This window comes from Paramisgurnus dabryanus, chromosome 6 (genome assembly GCF_030506205.2).
Source record: "Paramisgurnus dabryanus chromosome 6, PD_genome_1.1, whole genome shotgun sequence".
Classification (NCBI taxonomy): domain Eukaryota; kingdom Metazoa; phylum Chordata; class Actinopteri; order Cypriniformes; family Cobitidae; genus Paramisgurnus; species Paramisgurnus dabryanus.
The window spans coordinates 44,927,468-44,951,326 of NC_133342.1; the positions used below are offsets into that span (position 1 = coordinate 44,927,468).

The following is a 23,859-nucleotide window of genomic DNA, read 5'->3' on the forward strand; positions in this document are numbered from 1 at the left end:
GCTGCTTTGAAACAATTGACTTTTGTGAAAAGCGCTATATAAATAAAATTGAATTGAATTGAATTGAATTGAATGACAGATGTCGCAGCTTCAGATGCAATAGGTGTCTTCATCGACAGTCTACTGCTGAAGTTTAAACAATCCTTGTCACACAGTGTGATAAGGTCTTATTGGATTGCAAAAATCCTGCTGTGTATCCTGGGCTTAATATGTTGTGGAATGAAAAGTTTGGAAACCCCTGCTTAACACAAAGTCTCATTTAAAGTTTATAAGAACTTTTGCAATAGACCGACACTAAACGAAACTGATGGCAGATGAGGTGTTGGGATGACAATGGGCCAGAGTTGAATCTGTGCATCTTAGCAGATCACAGGCAGGTTTCTCCTGAAATGCTTAAGAAAAGAAAGGAAAAGATGTTAGAACATTTTTAAGGAAATTTAAATAATTCTCACAATCAATATTGGACTATACAATAAATTATTACCAATGCAATAACATGCAAACAGACCTGTCAACCACCTTAATAATATATACTACGCGGTAGGCATGGGCTGGTTACCAGTTTTAAGGTACACCGTGGTTTTAAACAGTCAAGGTTACAAAACCACTAAAATGGTCTGTGAAACCGTCTCCAAGGTATGAACTGTATTTATACAAAATTCATTAAGTCATGTGATTGATTTGATGTTTACATGTAATATACATTTCGAAAATATTATATATAATATAATTTAAAGGCTTTATTTTTACCTGCCATTTAAAAATAAAAAAATTTAGTGTAGCAATGGGAATACCGCAACACTGTGAAACCGTGGTATTTTTGCTAAAGGTAATCATACCGCCAGAATCTTATACTGGCCCATGCCTACTAAGCGGTTGTACCATGTGTTAGAAACATCAAGATTCTCAAATTTTTAGGGCTAGCGCAATACCACAGTTTTGGCTATTCTTCATGTTCTCTAGGGCAGTTATTTTGCCCCAGTGACAGAAACAGCGACAGTAATCAAATAATTCATTACCTTATCTACATGTGGGTAGAGGCCCACAGGTGAAGGAAGATTTTTGGCCTGCACTTTCACAGCTGGTAAACATGGATTGTGGTGGGCTAGTGACAGAATGAAGAAGATCAGTTTAAAATGTGCTTTACAACCAGAGGTTGCATTATTTTAACAGACAAGGGCTGTAAGAAAATTGTCAAAATCAATAATAATATGAGCCAACAGCCAAACAATAACAACTAAACTCAATCAACTATCTTAATCTGCCTGAACTCAAATCTTGTGGTCTATAAAGTGGGAGTTTATCTGTGTGTAATTCAACCATCATGTTAGACTGAAGGAATTGCAGTTATCATTAGATTTCCCGACAGCACTGGACAAATGACTTCTCACACTCAGTGTGACTTGAGACAAAGGATAAACAAAGACATTGAGTATGTTTACATGCACATAATAAGAGGACAATTATCTTATTATGATATTATAAAAATCAGCTTATTACATTAACATGTTTCAAGCGTTTTAATTTACTTTTATTTGTGAAGTTTATCTATCACAGGTGGAGACATACGCACATACGAAACGGCAAAAAAGACTTTAAAATCTGGTTTAAGGGCAAAAAAACTACCTGTGCCAATCAGTTTTTGCCATTTATGGGCTTTACCCTATAAAAGAAAACCATTTTATGCATTTAAATGACCTTACACGTTATCAGTTTATTAAGCGTTTAGACTATGTAGACACACTCACTGTGCACTAAAATTAAAAAATTGGTTAACACGACCACTCGTGGTGGCTTCACTCAGAGGTTGGAGAAGACAACCGGTGGACTAAACATCAAGCCTCTGCACGATTCAGGTAAGTGGAATAAAATACATTGTAAATAAACCTTATTAAAACAGATTGTGAAGTCATTCATTCAAAACTTGCTATGACCTAAGCCTAAATGACTTATTTTCTTTTTAGAATTAAGACAACCTTAGCAGGAGAGCCCCAGCAGTAACTTTCTCTCAAGCAGATGAGCAATAAGTTGCTTTGTATGAACACCACCCTAACAATCAAGGTAAAAGAGCATTAAACATTAAAGGTATTGCGGAGAATTTAGGTTTTCCGGGTGGATCATCAAGACTCTTGTCCTCCTAGTTGTCAATCTGGAGTGTTGCGCAATTGCATTTTTTTTTAAAGCGGAGACGGCGGTTTTTTTTTAAATTCGAGAAAATCCTCCACTACACCTTTAAGTGGAACATTTATATAGCATGCTGCTTATAGCTAGTGAGAAAGATAATCTAATTGATCTACCATGCATATCCTTCAAATAACTTAACAGAACAACTGAACATGTATAATATAATTTAATATGTACATTATTAATAATAATTGTTAATAATATTTAATATTTGTGAAATTATATACTTGTGAATTCATTATATTTGCAATGTTTATACATTACCTGTTTTTAGGTAAACAGATTATCCATCAGTGGGTGCCTCAAGGTCGGCTCTGTAAATACTGTATTCTGCATGTTTCCGAGCACACGTTTTCCAGGACACACTAATATTAAACAGAAAAACAACATAAATCAGTGTTAAACACAAACAAATTTTAGGTAAATTAAATAAGGTTTTCATTTTCAATCAATATAAAAGAAATAAACGCAATAAAATACAATGTCAGTGACGTAATAAATATGTGTAAATTTACACGCATCATTTATTAAGCATTATAAAAAAATCCAGCAATATGATTAAACTTTGGTTATTTGTTATTATCCCTGCATTCAAATGGTTGCAGGTTGGAGCAGGAAGTTAACCCTTCTGTCGCGCAAGCGCGAGCATAGACAGTGGTCGCGAGGCCATTCGTACGTCACGTGAGCGCCATTTTCATGATATGACCGTTTTTCCTCAGGCACACTTCAACATTTTCTTCGCATTTAACATCATTATTAACATGTAAATAATATAATTCGTAAACATAACGTTTATGTTAATTTATAATATGTTTTTTTTTATTATTGTTGGCTTTAAGTTAATTTGTCTGTCAGACTCAGTTTGTTCGTGTTGGTAAGTAACTTAACGTTATTAACGTTACGCTAGCCTTTTGTCATGTATGTGTTGTTAGAAACTGATAAAAATACGAATTAATTCACAGATATAAATAACTTTATAGCTAATACAACTGATAAAATATATTAACTTAATTATCAAACCACTTCGCTATAAAACTTTAAGGCTTCTTGTGAATACCGGTCGTTTACATAACGTTAACTTACGCCAAGCAAGTCGGACGGGAAGATTGATACATTTTATAACTCAAGTAACTTTAAGTTAAACAGGGGCTGGTCTAGGCTAACTTAGCAAATGTTTACCCCACCACCGCTGAGAAAACGGTTACATGTTCAACGTGCCTTGCCTTCAGGATTTGCAGCTCGATTTTGGCTTGCATTGATAAACGTTACAAACAAACAAACCAAAAAAAGAATGATCATATACGACAATCAATCTTTAGATCCACTAACTTACATGCATAACATAATGTTGGTTACTTACCTCTACTGATGAAACTCCTTCGTCAGCGTTGTAACTTCACATGTTGGTTTTGGTAAATCACACGAGGCCAAAGATCGAGGTGAAAAAGAGAAATAAATCGTTCTGCGATCGTTTAACGCGATGAGACACGAAGCCTTAAAAGCCACAGGCTACTCCAGCCCAAAGATTAGTGTAGCCCTTGTGTCCGGCTTCACGTGGCTTAGCCTTAAAGGAGCATTTTACCCGTAGAAACATGAATCTTTATTGAAAGTGTCTCATATTTGTAGTCCAAATGTAACATACATTTAGAATTTGGTGACTATTTGACCGAGAAAAGAGGTGTTTGTAGTCTCACTCCCTCAACAAAGATATTGGACTTCCTTCTTTCAATGATGCAAAATGATGATTTTTACATCATTGAAAGAAGGAAGTGCAACACTGAAATCTGTATTTCTCCTGTCTCAGTGGCAACTGAGAAAATTATGCATGACCATTCAAAAACATGACTGGGGTTCTAACTATACAAAGCTTTATGCAAATGGGTGAAGTGTCCCTTTAACCAGTATGACATCACAGTACCGCCTGATTACACTGTTTCGTGGGCTTTTGAATCACTCTCGCGGTACTTCAATGTTTGCCCATGTGTGCCTGAAGTCAATCACTCATGCTTGTAACAGGGGTAGCGTTTGTGCGCTCAGTGATTTAGGGTGTTACAAAACAAGATTATTACATGAATATTATCAATTAGTATTGTAATAAAGCTTTTTAAATGTTTGTTAATGATTAAGTGTCATTAACAAACTCTGATTTAAAACATCAATATATATGCTACGTAAATTTTCCTTAAATCATCAAAACATCCAAATTCAATGAAACAAAAACAACAACAATGTATTTAAGATGAGACACATTTAGCATTTATAATTTTTTCTCTCTTTTTTGTTTGACTTTGTTTTCTACAGTAGCCTGTTAACAGTAGACCAAAGGTATGATGATCAATTATAAATGCAATATGGTTGAAAGGTCAGTAAACAAACAACAAAAAGGTAATTTCTTAATAGAATGTCTATACATTTTTTGCTTTTGTTACATATTTCATACATCAAAATCATTAAACGTTAATAATTATGTATTCCAACTTGTTGCAGCTTGACAAAAATGTAGCTTGAAGGAGAAGGGACAGCTGAGTAACAAAGTCCTGGTATGCAGACGACGATACTATTACACTGACAAGAGTGTAATGATGATGGAGACACAAGCCAGAGAAAGGGGGGACCAAACACCAGGCCAGAATTCTGCATGAGTCAGGTAAGCATAATGAGTTACAGCAGTGGTTCTCAACTCTGTTCATGGAGTCCCACTGCTCTGTGCATTCTGTATGTCTCTTTGATTTGACAGACTGAGGCTGCGTCCAAATATCACTTTGTGCATCCTATCGTGCATCATGTTCTGGATGTAAAGCATGAGACTTTTAATTGTATGTTAACATTTCTATGGTGTTCACTGCATTATTGTTATGCATTTTGTGAAACATCTGCAACATTGTGTCGTTTATTTAGGGACTACTGAATAAATAATACACTTTAATAAAGCTACATACTCAAAACAAAGAGCTTTTTTACAGGAGCAAAGAATTCTGCATCTAAAAGTTTGATATAAGCAAATGTTCATTTCAGAGTGTTCATTTTATTTACAGAAAAACTTAAAAATGTTAAATATAAATTAAAAGTAGTAAATAAAACACAAATACGTTTTGGTGCAAATTGCTGGCACTACCTGGATTGAAATTTTTACCCATGCTAAGTGTGTCCCATCGGATGAATAATTCTACATGCACGCTTGGGATCTTCACGCCCACTAGAATACTTAGGCCAAATACAAAAAAAACCCGTAATGTAAGTAGTCTAGTGCAAAGACAACAAGTGTGAACATTTGGACACAGCCTCAGTTCAGTTCATGAAGATCTCTACTAATGAGCTGATGATTTGAATAAGGTGTGTTAAATAAGGAAGACATACAAAATGTAAATAGCAGAGGACCTCAAGGAACAATGTTTAGGTACAGTTACACTGTATAAAACATTAACTAAACAGACAAATTATTTGTCATAGCTTCAATAAACAAAAGAATGTCACCTGCATAGTAGTGTACCCTACTACACTTGGTCTCTGCAACAGTCCAGTTTAGTTCATGGTAGGGGGGCATATTTAGAAACATAAATATTTTCAAATTATTTGCGACCCTTACAAAGACACTAATTTCCCACAGCCAGCAACAGCACAATGTTTGTCTGACATCACAATCTTACTGTTATTACAACTTTATGATTGTCAACAACTACTACTTTAGACTGAACACCAGTGGGCGGAGCCAACGATATAATGATGTGCTGTGTCTTTCTGTGGGGGAGGTCAAATGAAAATTAATTTAGCTAGTGACATCACTACTCCAGCCATTTTACATTCGTAAAAGAAGAATGCTGTCTGCGATTCACTTGTGTTTCCATGATTGCAAAAACCTTTATCGAAGTACATATACAATTGTTTAAGTGTCATAATTAAAACATGCCTAAATTGGCAGTGACCCTGGCTTAAGTCGATACAAAACTCAAGTGCAAATCATGACACTCCTATTAACTGTAGTTTTGCAAATTATTGTAACACCGATATCAGATATGAATAGTGTCTTATGTAAATATAAAAAGATCAGAACAAAAAATGAATATAGTCAAAAAAATATGATCTGTGCATTAAGATTTGCATTGTAAATGCAGTCTTATTGTTACGAAAAAACTTGGTTATTGCTGGAATCATGAATGGTCTGAATAGGATTTGAGTTTGTTTACTTGTGAAACTTACCTGCACCACCATTTACAGATCCAGTGGGTGCAGATCATCATACAGATGGTTCAAGTGTGGATCCACCTAATATTCAAGGTAAAAGAGCATTTGTTCACAGCATTATCTAAGAAAACATATCACTAGATATTACATATTAGATGTTAATGTCTGACTCTGATCCATACGAAACAGATTTTCTGTCCTGGGACACTCGGCTAACCATCAAGAAAGAACACAGTAGGTTAACAAGAATCTGACCTCACGTTTGATCATTACAAAATTATGGCAGTACATTACACATTTAAGGACTGTTATTCCTCTGGCTGATTTAAAAATACCCAAAAGTTCTTAAAAAGAAGTAGCCCTAGTTATTTTGGCTTGTTAAACATAAACTATATAGACATAACTATTGCGACACCTCCTTCTAATAAACAGGTTTAAATACTTTACTTATTTCCATGAGCACAAATCTTAATGCTACAGCATATGATATTCTAGAAAAACCGTTTGATGCTAAATTTATAGCAAGAGTTTTGGCAGGGCCCTTTTCAATACCAACTTAAGAATGACCCTACAAACAAAGTAAGGTTCAAACAGAAAATTAGTGATTCAGTCTGGTGTGGAAGAACTTTGACTGGTCTGAATAGACCTTAACTCAGCTAAGACCTTTGATATGACTCAAAGGTTTTTAGCCAAAAACTCATCACCTAAACCTATCAATGACTTGTACAAGAAGCTGTAGTCATTTCGGAACAGAAAAAGGCACTTACAAAACTGTTGCAACAAAAATCAAAATTCTTTGTAGTGGTATTATATGGTATAGCATTTTTATTTGTTTTGATTGGACATACTGGAATAAATAAACATGTTTATTAGAATGAGGCCTCCCAATACTTTTGTCTAGTGTATTTGCCACAGACAGGGTAACGCAATCCTTAGAGTGTGCTTCTTTGTAAATGTGACAAATGAAAATGACCTGATCCATCATTTCCAGCTCCAGTGGGCATCCTTTATCCATCCAGACCCTCATACAGATGGTTGGAGTTTTGATTCACCTAAAGTACCATGCAAGGTAAGAGAGCATTTGTTGACGCTGAGAGAAAGACGCTGAAGGAGACGCTGAGAGAAAGACGAAGAGAGGAGTCGCAAGCCCGAAGCTCCGTTGAGCTTATCAGCTAAATCCTATTTTTTCACTATCTTATTCCTATCTATATAATATAACTTATTAGTTTATCTTAGGAATACTTTACCTTGACGATTACTGAATTGTATTACTAAGCGAAACGATTTTATCACTAGTAACACCCAGTTTTAGCATATAGCCCTCTAGCATTTCTTACTGTCTGTTTACTTAAACCTGCCTTCTTTGGCGATCTAATGGCGGATTCATCCGAGGTATGCTTTTCTGATCTGTCCACACCAGATCGGGAAGCTGTGAAGGAGGTGCTGCCCGGCCTTCGCAGAGTCAGCGTGCCTCACATCACCCTGACCACAGACACTCGTAGGCGGCCGAGGCGTACTGCGAGCCAGCACCCGTCGCGATGCAGCTTCACGGACCGCGTTCAGGCGAACGGAGACGCCATCGCCCAGCATGAAAACGGTAAGACTCCGCTTGTCATTGTAACCTGCACTACCTGCCACATGTACAGTTTAGCTTCTTCCGTCAGCATAGAGGGGTTTTCATGTGCTAAGTGTATTGAAGTAGTAAGGCTGACGGAGAAGGTTGCTGAACTTGAAGCGCGCATCCGAACGTTAGTTGAGGACAGTAAGACCGCTAATGTTAATGTTACAAACACTGTTTCGGGTGCGCCTAGTGTTAAGCGTAATACACATGGCTCGGTTCCGACTTCAGAGTCAAGGCGGCTGACTAACTGGGTGACTGTCAGGCGGCATAGTCACATTCGGCACCCAAATCACGCTCCTGTTTTAATATCAAACAGATTTTCTCCACTCAGCAATACACCGGCTGAGACGTCTGTTAAAAGTGCCCTGGTTATTGGAGATTCTATACTCAGGAACGTTGACATTGAGGCACCAGCCACCATAGTCGATTGTATACCGGGAGCCAGAGCGTCTGACATTAGATCCAAATTAAAAGTGCTGGCTAATGCTAAACGTAAGTTTTCTAAGATTGTTATTCACGCCGGCACGAATGACACCAGACTCCGCCAGTCGGAGATCACCAAAGATACTATTAAAGAGGTGTGTGAAATTGCAAAAACAATGTCAGACAATGTAATTTGCTCTGGTCCCCTCCCCGCCTACCGGGGGGATGAAACTTACAGTAGATTAGTGTCTCTTCATGGCTGGATGTCAAAGTGGTGCCCTCAGCATAACGTAGGGTTTATAGACAATTGGAAGCATTTCCGGGGAAGACCTGACCTGCTAAAGAGAGATGGCCTCCATCCGTCTCCGGAAGGTAGTGCTATACTCTCTAGAAATCTGACCAATAGTCTTACTTTTGATATAGTCTGACTATCCAGGGCCCAGGTCAGGAAACAGACAGATAGGCTTACCCATCAGTCTGTTAGCTGCCTTGACATGTCAAGATCACATATATCCCAGCACATAGAGCCTTTTTTACCAGAGTACCAACACATCTCGACTGTGTCTGTTCCTCGAACAAATAAATACAGAGCACCGTCTACCTCGTCTCGTACAAATCTTATTAACATAAAATTAGACCACAATACATTAAAAGATGAAACTCAAATGTTAAAATTCGGCCTTCTTAACATTAGATCGCTTACCAATAAAGAACCTATTATCAATGAAATAATTACTGACCAAAACTTAGATGCACTCTGTTTAACAGAGACCTGGCTTAAAGCAGACGATTACATCAGTTTAAACGAATCCACCCCACAAGACTATTATTATAAACACGTTCCTCGTCTAAAAGGGAGAGGGGGTGGTGTAGCTACAATATACAACAAAATGTTCAAAGTAAACCATAAATCAGAACTAAAATTTAATTCGTTTGAAATAATACTGTTAAACATGGAAATAACTGATCGTAACAACAAACAGCTTTCGTTCATTTTAGCTACCATATATAGGCCTCCGGGCCACCACACAGATTTTCTTAAAGAAATAGCAGACTTCCTATCTGAGCTTACAGTCACTGTAGACAAAGCTCTTATCGTTGGTGATTTTAACATCCATGTGGATAACTCAAAAGATGCATTAGGACGTGCGTTTATGGATGTTCTAAATTCTCTCGGTATTAAACAAAACGTGTCTGGACCCACGCATACTCATAAGCACACATTAGACTTAATTCTGTCACTCGGACTCAATATTAATGACATCGAAATATCACCCCAGAGCGATGCCGTTTCAGACCATTGCCTTGTGTCATACACAATACTTCTAGATAGGACCGTTCAGTCTACAACATGCTACAGATTAGCCAGAACAATAATTTCCACCACTAAAGATAGCTTTATTAGCACTCTTCCAGACCTGTCTCAAATGAAACATGTAGCAGATAACCGTGAAGATCTGGATATTATAATAGAAAACCTGAACAACGTTTGCTCTAGCACGATGGATGCCGTTGCTCCCATACGAAAAAAGAGAATCAAAGAAAAAACGCCAGCTCCATGGTATGACCATCATACTGCAGCCCTTAAAAAAGTAGCTAGAAAAATGGAAAGAAACTACCGAAACACAAAGTTAGAGGTATGGCGTTCAGCATGGAAAGAGAGTGTTCAACACTACAGACAGGCTATTAAAACCGCCAGATCTACCTATCTCAGTACGCTTATTAAAGAAAATCATAACAACCCTCGTTTCCTCTTTAGCACAGTTGCGAAACTGACTAGAAACAAAGAACAAACAGAAACCAATAGTAAATTCCAACACAATAGTAACGACTTCATGAACTTCTTTACTAACAAAATTATTTCTATTAGGGAAAACATAGAAACTACGCAAGCAGCCACCACTCTACCCAATAGTACATTGACCACTAGATTATCATACGAACATCTTGAGACATTTAAACCTACTACAATAGAAGAGCTCTCTAAATTAGTAACGTCATCTAAATCATCGTCCTGTATATTAGACCCTATTCCCACAAAATTACTAAAAGAAGTATTTCATGTAGTGTCCGACACGGTACTAAATATCTTTAACTCATCGCTAGAATTAGGATACGTTCCAACAGCTTTCAAACTAGCAGTTATTAGACCGCTCATTAAAAAACCAAACCTTGACCAGGGAGATCTTAATAACTTTAGACCAATCTCAAATCTACCTTTTCTTTCTAAAATATTAGAAAAAGTAGTGGCAAGCCAGCTACGCACATTCATAGCGAATAATAATACATATGAAAAGTTCCAATCAGGATTCAGGCCCCACCATAGCACAGAGACAGCGCTGCTTAGAGTTACAAATGACCTCCTATTAACATCCGATCGTGGTCAAATCTCAATCCTTATATTACTAGACCTTAGTGCAGCCTTTGACACAATAGATCACAGAATCCTACTCAATAGACTAGAAAACTATGTTGGCATCAGTGGTCAGGCGTTAGCCTGGTTTAGATCGTATCTAACCAATCGATATCACTTTGTTTATGTAAATGAGGAAGAGTCACATCACTCCCCCGTTAAATACGGCGTACCTCAGGGATCAGTTCTAGGCCCTATCCTATTCTCGTTATATATGTTACCTCTAGGAGACATTATCAGGAAACATAACATAAGTTTTCACTGCTATGCGGATGATACCCAGCTTTACATCTCGTCACATCCCAGCGAAACCCACCAGTTTGCTAAGCTAACAGACTGCATTAGTGATATTAGGGACTGGATGGCACATAACTTTCTTATGCTAAACTCCAATAAGACAGAGATACTTATTATTGAACCAAATCGCTCCAAACATAATATGTCAGATTACAAGTTGCCCATAGATGGCTGCACGGTGGTGCCATCTTCCACGGTTAAGAATTTAGGCGTAATGTTTGACAGCAATCTATCTTTCGATAGTCATATCTCCAACGTCTGCCGCACAGCATTTTTCCATCTTAGAAATATCTCAAAAATACGCCATATCCTGTCTGCATCAGATGCAGAAAAGCTTATCCATGCTTTTATGACCTCTAGAATAGACTATTGTAACTCGTTACTCGGGGGATGCCATGCAAATCAGGTAAACAAGCTACAGCTGGTTCAAAACGCCGCCGCAAGAGTGCTTACTCGATCTAAAAAGTATGACCACATTAGTCCAATTCTGGCATCTTTACACTGGCTACCAGTTAAATATCGCATACAATTTAAAATATTACTAATCACCTACAAAGCCTTAAATGGCCTAGCGCCCTCGTATATAAAAGAACTACTATCAGAATACAATCCACCACGTAAACTGCGATCACAAAATTCGGGTTACTTAATTATCCCTAGAATATCAAAAGTGTCTAAAGGTGGTAGATCCTTTTCCTACTTAGCCCCTAAGCTCTGGAATGATTTACCAAATAATGTTCGAGTATCAGACACAGTCGAACAATTTAAATCTAAACTTAAGGCATTCTTCTTTAACAAAGCATTCACATAGAATGTCCAGTAAATGTACTTTTCCCGCAGTAGTTATTTTGTCTAGAACAAAGCACTCACATACCTCATACGGGTAATTTACTCTTGCCGCAATAGTTAGCCTGTCTGGAACCGAGCTGAATTAAACCACTATAATGTATGACACTTGCATTACATGCGAACGGCCCCTACGCTAATAGAATTCTGTTTTTGTCTCCCTGTCTCGTCCTCGACTCTGAGGACAATGAGACAAACAGATCCAGTTCCTGTTGCTGTGAAGGTCATCGCACCACTAATCAACTGGCTGTCCTTCAACGTGACGCCCAACCGATGCGCGACCAACGGCCACCGGCTGAACCAGTTTAATCCGCTTACACGCTTCCTATCCCTACCGTGTCTATATATTATAAATATAAATATTAATCTCTCCCTAGGGTTTTTTGTCCTTCTAGGATTTTTTCCCATTGGGTTTTCTCCTAGGGGGTTTTTTAGTCCCAGGGAGAGTCAGCCAACTTTGGCTTAACTTAGCACTTTACTGTATACGTTACATTATTAATATGCTCGCTTACACGGTTTTTTATCCTTAGCCGCTATATTCTACTTCTTATACTATGTATTGATTTTCAATGTTCTCCTCTACATCTACTCATGTAAAGCTGCTTTGCAACAATTAACAATTGTGAAAAGCGCTATATAAATAAAAAAAAAAAAAATTGAATTGAATTGACATAATTAGGAAGAAAACATAAACGCATTGTTCATGGCATTTAAATACAACATAACACTGTTTAATACTACCTTTTCTGTTCAATCCATAGAGCACTCATTTTCCCTCTTGAGACCATGGTGTGACCTGCAAGGTCGAATGGAGAGTAAGTTGCCTAAAAAAAATATTTATCATTATCACGTCATTAGCTAAACATCAACATGTCTGAGGCAGATGCAGGTCTGATAATCTGTCCAACATTCAAAACCTCACAGTAAATCTACAGTCTTGAGTACTGTTTTAAATCAATGTATACATATGCTCATTATGAATTTTAATAAAAAATACTAAATGTATATAAAAAGCCTCAATTAAATTATTTTTTTGATATTGCAGCTGTAAGCGAGACAATCTTGGAGTCACCTGCATTCACTGGTCCAGTTGTTAGTCCAATTACAGATGGAGATTATAGAAGAGGATGATGTCTTTTCTCCAACATCTTTCTAGACTGATAAAAGATCTAGACAGGCTTGAACAAAAGTTAACAGAGGGGCTTATATAGAGAATGGTAAGAACCATTTTATCCGTCAAACTTTTTACCAATTATTGTAAACATAAACAATATTATAGGGCTTAATTTGTTTTAAACATTACTTCAATGTACTGTATCTGTTTAAGGTGAGCAGCTACACATAAAAGAAGAACATGGAGAATCTGCCCAGAGGTGTTAACCAGCAATGCAGCTATACAACTAAAGTGATGCAGGCGGAAACAATGTGTGTATGTTATGTCCAAATGTTGTTATGTTCAAATGTTTTACAATATACTTAAACAGGTGGACCTGTCATTATTGCATTAGTCAAGTACAACTGAGTAGGTTAAGTTTACATATCAACGTCAATAAATATATATAAATAAATATCAGTCTTGACAGCAAACATAATAATGTTAAATAAAATAATAATTACAGCTTTTTAAGAAATTTACACGGGCTCAAACTATCAGTGAAATTAACTATCAAAAACCTAAAATAACCACAGACACGTGAATAAAATATCTAACGTGAACTAGCTAGTTACTGTACATACATTGCTAATTATCAACGAAATTTCTAGTTAACTGATCCCACACCCAGCATTATTAAAATGTATTATTACTACATACCTTAAACAAATGTCCCCTTAAATCGCCAGACCAGGACAGGTTTCTTTCTTGCCCTTCTTCTTTTGCATTGCGACGTCGATATAAGTGCATGGTGTGGTGTAGCACGAATTTAACGCAAAGACGCTCATATTAATAATATACACGATATTGACGATTAATACGGATGATTTTATCTTTGTTTGACATTCTAATCAGAGTTATATTGAGGAAACAAAGAAAACATATGACATAGTTTGTAAAATTCATTTTTCCTTATTTTTGTAATGGTTTCTTTTAGAATGCAGCTGCTGCAGATGAAGAATCCGTCCGTCTACCACTGAAGGAGACGCGGAAAATCGGGAAAAGATGTTCTTTGCCCGAGGAAGCATTTGATTAATTTAAAGATATTGTGTTTCTTTGTATGTTATAGAAAAACGTTGCTTTTTTGCATACACTCGTGTAAATATGCATCTTATGAATGTTTTCCTTTGTCTAATTTTAATAAATTTTACGCAATCAACTGCCTGTTTTATTGAGAATACTGTTTTAATTGTTGTCAATGATATATTGTAATAATGTGTATAACTGTGTAGAAGATGTAGTTTAGAGCAATTTATTTTTAATGATCTTTTAATCGTCTTTTAAAGCTCTCAGAAACATCTTAGAAAGAGCTCGATTAAAGCTCTTATAAAGATCTTTTAAAGATCTAAGAAACATCTTGGAAATCCTTAGAAACATCTGCTAACCATCATTCTAAATATCAAGCGTCTTGAAAAGATCTTAAAAGCGTCTTCAAAACGGCTGGGCTCGTACGTCTCAGATACGTAATTCATATGGGCAAACGACCTTTATAATACGTTTTCCAGACGGAATGGAAATCTGAGTGATTACCTCGCAGATACGTATCTGAGACGTACGTGTGCTATCTGGGACGTGTGTAAATATGGTACGTTGTTTATGAAATACAGTATTACAACACAAGACAATTAGCTTGCAAGCTTAGCTCTACACGCACATTATGTTAATCTCCGGTTACCGGTTACGTAACGTACAGTAAAAGGCAAATAATAAACGTGAATACTTACAGCCTGTGATCCAGAAGTGCACAGTAATCCAACTTTCAAGAGGAGACGTCGCGCAAATCCAGCTTCGGTTCATGAGAAGCAGTTATTGTGAAAACTCCGTGAACAACTTCTGACTGGATTTTTCCGGAACCGTATTAAACATGATGTCCTCTGTGGAAGTCCATAAAGTGCTATTTTTCCCTCGCATCTAAAGAGACAGCGTCTACTCGAGAGATTTAATCGCTTAAACAATGAAACAAGAGTTTGCAAACAGAGTCAAAGCAGGGACTCACAACCTCCGCCATTTTAGCTCTCTTGACTCCGCGCTCCCCACCCCCGTCTTTGAGGGCGTACCCAAGCAAAGCAGAGAGGGCTGAACTATGATAATGTTGGTCTTATCTACGTCACTAATCCCAGGAAGTAAACTGTTGCCTACAATCCAAGTGTTTTTTGTAGTCCTCGAACGTTAGAGACGATAACTCGCGTCATCGTTTTCTTTGAGGTACGTACTTTTTGAATATCGTTAGCATGTACTAATGCACACTTACACACAAAAGGATGTTTAAAAACGTGTATCCCATAATAGGTGCTCTTTAAAGATGATCTGGCCAGATAATTTTTACTTGCTGTATAAAAGCAAAAACCTGTCTGATGGCAGTGTTCGAATTGAAGGGGGTCTGGGGGGATCCCGGACCTCCTATAAGCCTTAAGGGACCCCCCATAAAGCACAAAAATATAAATTAGGGGGGTCCCCTGGTTTTTATTAAAATTAAAATACTACATAAATTTAAAATCCTCATTTTGCGTGTCACAAAGCGATACTGTCCATTATTTGTCCCAATTTCGCAATAAAATAATTCAAATGACTTCTGTCCGAAATAAAGAAACTCGCAAGTGCGCCTCATGCTGTTTTCTGGAGGAATTGACAGACGAGTTAATGTCTCTATCTGCGTGTGGAGTATTTTTTACCTCAGTTGCAGTAAGAATCTTTAGTAATCATTAGGTTTAAGGGTTTTTTTTTTTAAAAAAATCTTCTCAAACAATTATTTCATAAGTGTGGAAAAAGACTGACGGCTGGTCAACCCAGTCACACAAAATATTTTATTAGTAAAGCAGAAGAAATCACGCTTAAATGATAATAAATGATAGTCTCTTTAATACTAGCCTATCGCTCAACTACGCATCTTTCAGAAATAAATAATTATTTGTAGAAAGTATCTTTTGCATGTGTTTTTTTAAACCTTGGAAAAATGTAACATGCAGGGCCGAAGTGGGACTCATTTTCAGCCCTGGAGTTTCATGTCTTAGACCGGCCCACTTTAGTTCACCACTGACTAGATCAGTGCACTATTCTTTGCAGCCTTGCAATTAATATATTTTCCAAAAATATCATTTCCAATTCAATGCAAATAGTCTAAAAACAGCTATGATTTTGCCATAATCATGCAGCCCTACCATAAGGTATTTTAATATTATTCAATTAAACTTATTCAAAAACTGCTAAAAAGGATCAAATGTTTTCCCCTATATTTTTTCCCCTAGCGTTTTGCATGAAATAGCAGAAGAATAACTATTAATAGATTAATCATTGTTACATATATAACTTACCGGTAGATATAAAAAATACGACATTTACCTTTTATCAAGTTATCAACTGCTGAAAAGGAACAAATGTTTTCCCCTATATTTTTTCCCCTAGCGTTTGCATGAAATAGATGAAGAATAACTATTAATAGATTAATCATTGTTACATATATAACTTACCGGTAGATTTTTTTTACATTTACCTTTTATCAAGGTATCAAGTTGCGCTCAAGTTTATTTTAAATCTATTTTTAAATCTAAACGTGCAGCAAGTGCACTCAAATAGACGCGTCTAAAACAAAACTCGTGTTCACAGCGACCGCTTTGAAAAGCAGAAGGCGGCGGCGCGTCATGCGTTGTCCATGCGTTTTAAATGAATATGGACCCTAATTATGATTATGAACGCAAGAATTACTTCGTGGTCGGAAGTTGGGCTCAATCAACTTGGTCATAAAGCGGTGGGGACGTATACCACCCGCAAATTACGCGAATGGGGCTGCTGTGAGTGTTGGGGACAGCAACCTTCAACCTGGTGGCATGATAACTCTTTAAAATTATGTATCTTTAGAAAGATTAATTATATGTAATTTTTACACTGAAGAAGACAGTGTTATTATTCATTTGATTCTATTTATGTACCTAAATACTACTGTTAGATCTTGCTTTATTTGTAACTTTGTTCTTTTTTTTCTATTTTTATATGCTCATAATTTCCAGTTTTGCTGATCCGAAAATTATTATATCTATGACTCAAAAAACGCAATGTAATCATCCATTTAACCACTACTATATAGTAAAATTATGTAATTTAAGAATGAGTCCACCCTATTTCACCCCTATTCTGTTTAAAAGTTCTGCCCTTGCCAGTGTTTCACACTAATTTGAGGGGTAAACTTTTTTTTGAGTTTGAGTTAAGGGTAATTTGGGGTTTCTTTGATTAAAACCAGGATCAGATGATTGTTGATCAAGGACGATCACATCTTACGTTGTGAAATCACAGCGACCCTATAATGAGGGGGGTGGAGCTTGGCCGGGGGGTGGGGCTTAGCTAGGGGACCCCCCATAAGCTTTGACATAATTCGAACACTGTCTGATGGTGATCCTGGGGGGGGGGTCTTTAGGTCACAAAACTAACAGGACTTCATAATATAGTATTTTTAATACAATAATGCAGTGTTTTCTTTGTCATTTTTGACAAATACATCCACAAAGTACCATAACCATATGCCACAGCTTTAAAAATGCATCAATATCACATGCATGTATGTTTACATACATTTATTAAATATGTGGAAAACAAATATTTATGTCACATATTTATAAGTAATGTTGTCCATATATGCGAGAAACCAATACTATACTGTAATATATGCAGATATATGGTATCATATATTGATGACACCAAATATTTTTTTCACATGCTTGGACATTCAATTCAATTCAATTTTATTTATATAGCGCTTTTCACAAAAGTCAATTGTTTCAAAGCAGCTTTACATAAATAGAAGCAGTGGAAAGCACAGCAAACGACAGATAGCACAACAAAATACATGATAGCATGAGCAGTTAAATTTGCTGCGGCTATGACTCAATATTATAATTGCACGTATTACTAAAGCAACGTATAGAAGAGGAAGCTAGGTAAAGCCCAAAAAGGCTGCCTCCCCGGGGTGAAAAACCCCCTAGGAGAAAAAAAAAAAAACCCCGGGCTTTTATCTGAGGAAAAATAAGTCCTAGGAGGGAAAAACCCTTGGGAGAACGGAAATGGAGATTTAGCGGAGATTAAGCGGTTCTGCCGGTGATCGTTGGTCAGGTAACAGCTGGGCATAACGTTGAAGGACAGCCAGTAGATCAGAGGTGTGCCGACTTTCACATCTACCGGGACTGGGTCTGTTTGTGGGAGAGAAAAACAAAATCGTATTAGCGTAGCGGCTGTTCATATGTATTGAAGTGTCACACAGTGATGTGGTTTAACTCAGCTTAGTTCCAGACAGACTAAATATTGCGGCATAATTATGTTATCCACAGTTGAGGATTTAGCAAATTGGCGGGCCCAATGCGAGGGTATATATGGTAAATAAGGGTCACCTTCCGATCTTTAAGAGAAAATGAAACCTGACGACCCGTTTGACTAAGGCCTAAAGCCCCACTGTCGTCGTTAATGCAGGTTCAGTGGCAAACGGGTCTATATTGTATACCATTTACAGGACCAGGAGAAAACGCCAAAAACATCGCAACCCGACCATACGTGTTAACCCGTTTGACTAAGGCCGGAAGCCCCACTGTCGTCGTTAATGCAGGTTCAGTGGCAAACGGGTCTGTATGGCATACTATTCATAAGACTTACGATAGCGCCAAAATCGCAACCCGACCATACGTGCCAACCCGTTTGACTAAGGCTGGAGGCCCCACTGTCGTCGTTAATGCAGGTTCAGTGGCAAACGGGTCTGTATGGCATACTATTCACAAGACACACGAAAGCGCGAAAAACGCAACCCGACCATACATACCAACCCGTTTGACTAAGGCTGGAGGCCCCACTGTCGTCGTTAATGCAGGTTCAGTGGCAAACGGGTCTGTATTGTATACCATTTACAGGACCAGGAGAAAACGCCAAAAAACATCGCAACCCGACCTTACGTGTTAACCCGTTTGACTAAGGCCGGAAGCCCCACTGTCGTCGTTAATGCAGGTTCAGTGGCAAACGGGTCTGTATGGCATACTATTCATAAGACACACGAAAGCGCGAAAAACGCAACCCGACCATACATACCAACCCGTTTGACTAAGGCTGGAGGCCCCACTGTCGTCGTTAATGCAGGTTCAGTGGCAAACGGGTCTGTATGGCATACTATTCACAAGACACACGAAAGCGCGAAAAACGCAACCCGACCATACATACCAACCCGTTTGACTAAGGCAGGAGGCCCCACTGTCGTCGTTAATGCAGGTTCAGTGGCAAACGGGTCTGTATGGCATACTATTCACAAGACACACGAAAGCACCAAAATCGCAACCCGACCATACGTGCCAAACCGTTTGACTAAGGCCGGAAGCCCCACTGTCGTCGTTAATGCAGGTTCAGTGGCAAACGGTGGCAAACTATTTAATGCAATTCATTTTAAGTGTTCATGCAGAAAAGGTTTTTATTTATTTATTTGGTTGGTCTGTGTTATGACCGTGAGTGCTTTGTTCCGTGAAAATAACTATTGCGAGTTAAGAACCTTTACTAGACAAATTATGCGAATGCTTTGTTGAAGAGAAAAGTTTTAAGTCTAGATTTAAAATGATCGACTGTGTCTGATTCTCGGACATCGGTTGGTAAATCATTCCAGAGCTTAGGGGCTAAGTAGGAAAAGGATCTTCCACTTTTAGACACTTTTGATAGTCTAGGGATAATCAATAGGCCAGAATTTTGCGACCGTAGTGTGCGTGATGGATTGTATTCTGATAGTAATTCTCTAAGATATGAGGGTGCTAAGCCATTTAAAGCTTTGTAGGTGATTAGTGATATTTTAAATTGGATGCGATATTTAACTGGTAGCCAGTGTAAAGATGCCAGAATTGGGCTTATGTGGTCATACTTCTTAGACCGAGTAAGTACCCTTGCAGAAGCGTTTTGAACTAGCTGAAGCTTGTTGACCTGATTTGAATGGCATCCCCCGAGTAGCGAGTTACAATAGTCTATTCTAGAGGTCATAAAAGCATGAATAAGCTTCTCTGCGTCAGATGTAGACAGTATATGGCGTATTTTTGAGATATTTCTAAGATGGAAGAATGCTGTGCGGCAGACGTTGGCGATATGACTATCAAAGGATAAGTTGCTGTCGAACATCACACCTAAGTTCCTAACCGTGGAAGATGGCACCACAGTACAGCCATCTATGTGCAATTTGTAATCTGACATATTATGTTTGTAGCGATTTGGTTCAATAATAAGTACCTCTGTCTTATTGGAGTTGAGCTTAAGAAAGTTATGTGCCATCCAGTCACTAACATCGCTAATGCAGTCTTTTAGCTTAGAAAACGTGTGTGTTTCGCTGGGATGCGAGGAGAGGTAAAGCTGGGTATCATCCGCATAGCAGTGAAAACTTATGTTATGTTTCCTGATAATGTCTCCTAGGGGTAACATGTATATAAATGTTCATATATGTTGCAGGCATATATTGTGTTCTCAGATAGGTCAAATATATGTATACATATGTGGAAAACAAATATGTATGTCACATATTTATAATTAATGTTGTCCATATATGCGAAAAACCAATACTATAGTGTAATATATGCAGATATATGGTATCATATATTGATGACACCAAATATTTTTTTCACATGTTTGGACATATAAATGTACATATATGTTGCAGGCATATATTGTGTTCTCAGATAAGTCAAATATATGTATAAATATATGTCATACTATGTAAAATATATGTACATATATGGCCATATATTACATTTTTGTATGGGTGGCGCAGTGATACTTAAAATAAATAAAAATGTCTTCGCAATTAATAAATACATTTACAATGATAACAGAAGTAATTCCTTCTCCTTTCTGGTTTACTGCATCACTATACCATGTTAAGGAGGGGAGGACTTAAAAAAATTGTACTTGTCAGGAAAAGATTTTTAATGGATTTAAAATGTGCCCTAACTGCAAGGCTCCACAGTCTAAAAATCTTCGATTAAAAACATTGAAAATTTTAAACAATAAAAGAATAGGTGGGTAGAGAAAAACAAAAGAAATCAGGTGATCTCCCACTTACTGGATGATGCAGTCATTTTGGTAAGTAACTTGTATTGTGCTATGTCACCATAGTAGAAAATATGTTATCAAAATGACATAGATCCCGATGGCGTACAGTGATTTTGTGGTCTTTGAAATGCATGTATTCTTAATTTGTTATAATGTTTCTTAATTTGTGGTTAACAATGTTGGGGGCTATTACTATGCAGGTTAGTGGCAGGTTACACCTTTCAGGTTAAATATTGACTTTCTGATTCTGAGACAAAATTATGCATTTATGGAGGCTATTTATTTAATAGTTTCAGCATCTTAACTTTACCCTACTATCATTGAAAAACTTGTTTGCAAAAATAAATCAGAAACTCTCAGGATCAGGTCATAGCCTCCAGTTGTGATGTTTCACAGCTCTTCATATCAAGAAAAGTTAAATTTTCCCTTGCACAGGTGCCAGTATGTTAGCACATGGCGTCCAGTTGACATCATATCTTGTGGACCATGTGACATGTGAACTGAACTTGTTGTACTTGTTGGCCAATAAGACATAGGGGCATTAAACAGCAGACCAGCAGAAACCTATTGTGCTACCATTTGACCATGTCAATAAGTGAGCTTTCACTGTTCACAGCTCTGTCATTGTGTTTTGTCAATATACTGTCTTCTCTTGTGATTTGTCAAATAAGTACAGTCTGCTTTGGTCCTAAGATTTTCATGTTGACCTGTATTTTTGTCCCAGCTTTGTGATATACACACAAACGTCTCGCTTACGGATGTAACCCCTCGTTTCCTGAAGGAAGGGAATGGAGATGTCACGTCATGACCGACGAATTGGGAACAGCATCGCCGAGACCAATTTACTTCGAGAAACTAACAAAGCCCCCATGAACTTGGCATGCAGGTATTCGCATTTGCTGGCACCGCCCCGCAAGTAGTTAATGCGGAGCAGGTGCATTACCAAATCAGCTATATTATTTGCTGAAAAAGCAGAGCATCAGTGCCCGGCCTTGTAACAGAAATGGAACAGCAAACAGTGGTGATGGGACGTGACTTCTCCGTTCCCTTCCTTAAGGGAACAAGGGTTACATCTGTAACTGAGACGTTCCTATTCAATCAGTCCCTACGACGTCACATTGTGACCGATGAATTGGGAATCCCTACCAACACTGTAAAAAGTCATTCTGTAGGCTTGTAGATTTGATGAAATTGAATATGTAAACTTTATTTAATAAAATTTATTTCATGTAGTTTGATATTTTTTGTGTTAAAATTACTTAAAAATGACTGGAATAAAAACTACTTATTGTTTTTGTGAAGGATTTAGCTATTCTTATTGTGTATCTGCGAATGTAATGAATACCTAATAAATCCAACATAATACAAATGAGCTGTTTTAAATTAAAAACCATTTCAGGTTGATACGCAGGTCGTGAGCGCTGAGCAGGCGGATTTAGGAAATATAACTTATATTTTGCCACAATTAAAAGTTTTGAAAGCATTTCAGTCAAGAATGTATATAATCGAGAATCTATACGCAGTGTTTCTTTGTATAATGTGTTTGTAATTCGAAAAGATTAATTACAATATAGATTAATATGAACTGGGTTTGGACGTAACTTCAGCTTTAGGACCTTAGGAGGTCGCATTTCTATGATCCATTCATCATTAAGAATGTCTTATTTCAGAATATTAACAAGTTGACTTTTATTCTTAGTTAATCGTAAATTGTTGTAATATGCGTATGACTTGCGAATATAATACTTAGTTAACTTAAACAAACCAGGCTTAATGGCGTATGCAGTCTGCATACAGTATGTGACCTCCGCAGTCTGCACCCTTCGGACTGAGAAACGGCCTGCGATTGGTGGTCCAGCTGTAACTCATTTTAAGTGACAGAAAAACTGACCAATCATATTGTTCATCTGGATGGGTGGGTTCTCTTAATCCGCTCGCTAGCTCTGAGGTTCGTGTTTTAAAGATAAGTGTGACTTTACTGCGGTCTTTTTCGGTTTATTTCGTTTTGTGTTAATTATATACACAAAGTATTCGATTAAAATGGTAATGTAAAACTATTCACCGCTGAAATTGCTTGACAAAGGCGTCTTACTGAAGTTTTCTGCTGCCCACTGAAACTTGACGCAAAACTGAGGGGAAATGTTGTTATTCATTTAAATCCACAAAAGGTAAGGAAGATATTAAACGTATACGTTATCTTTTTAAAATGTTTAAGCTTTCTACATGATGTAAAATTAATATTATTAGGGTTTTGAGCACGAAGTGCTTAAAAACCTATTGTATTTGTCTGTTTTATTATTATTAGGGTTCAGTGTTGTGTGTAACGCGTTACAAAGTAACGCGTTATAGTAACGTAACTACTTTTTTGAGAAAAAAGTAGTGTAACGCGTTACTACTGAAAATTTGGTAACGTAATGTAGTTCATTTTCCAATTCAGCGCAACGTTACTTTTGGTTAGATTGATTAGATTTGGTTAGAGAGCGACACTGCCATCTGTGCGCTTGCGCAATAGTCACAAGGACCACACACATGACAGAGGCTCGTATCAGTCTGCAAAGAAATCATGGCAAGCAAGAAGCCGCTGACGCTAACTTTTGAGGGATGGAGGCATCTTAGTTTAAACAATGTTTTATCAACCAATTGCCTGATTTTAATAAATAAGAAATAAATTAAAGAAAACGATTCAGCTTCATA

The 23,859-nt window shown here is 37.4% G+C and overlaps 1 protein-coding gene and 3 long non-coding RNA genes across 6 annotated transcripts in view; 2 read left to right on the forward strand and 2 right to left on the reverse strand.

Annotated features, from left to right (window-relative positions):
* LOC135767282 (uncharacterized) overlaps positions 1 to 23,859 on the forward strand; it is a 169,417-nt gene that overhangs the window by 26,741 nt on the left and 118,817 nt on the right. The window lies entirely within an intron of this gene.
* Positions 79 to 3,733, reverse strand: LOC135767274 (uncharacterized). Its single transcript, XR_010541993.2, has 4 exons — positions 3,545 to 3,733; positions 2,449 to 2,549; positions 1,020 to 1,105; positions 79 to 392 (listed from the first exon to the last, which is right to left on the reverse strand). It is a non-coding gene; the product is annotated as an uncharacterized lncRNA (long non-coding RNA).
* LOC135767275 (uncharacterized) lies at positions 1,751 to 14,278 on the forward strand. Of its 3 annotated transcripts, XR_010541994.2 has the most exons (10): positions 1,751 to 1,856; positions 1,965 to 2,061; positions 4,486 to 4,831; positions 6,400 to 6,459; positions 6,556 to 6,600; positions 7,358 to 7,435; positions 12,728 to 12,781; positions 13,012 to 13,183; positions 13,294 to 13,391; positions 14,057 to 14,278. It is a non-coding gene; the product is annotated as an uncharacterized lncRNA (long non-coding RNA). The 3 variants fall into 3 exon arrangements; XR_012336904.1 differs by lacking the exons at positions 1,751 to 1,856; positions 1,965 to 2,061 and adding an exon at positions 2,655 to 3,058; XR_010541995.2 differs by lacking the exons at positions 1,751 to 1,856; positions 1,965 to 2,061 and having other exon boundaries at positions 4,691 to 4,831; positions 13,294 to 13,395.
* LOC135767277 (uncharacterized) lies at positions 4,684 to 14,038 on the reverse strand. The gene is made up of 6 exons (XR_012336908.1): positions 13,780 to 14,038; positions 13,039 to 13,144; positions 12,708 to 12,790; positions 7,340 to 7,418; positions 6,382 to 6,447; positions 4,684 to 4,818 (listed from the first exon to the last, which is right to left on the reverse strand). It is a non-coding gene; the product is annotated as an uncharacterized lncRNA (long non-coding RNA).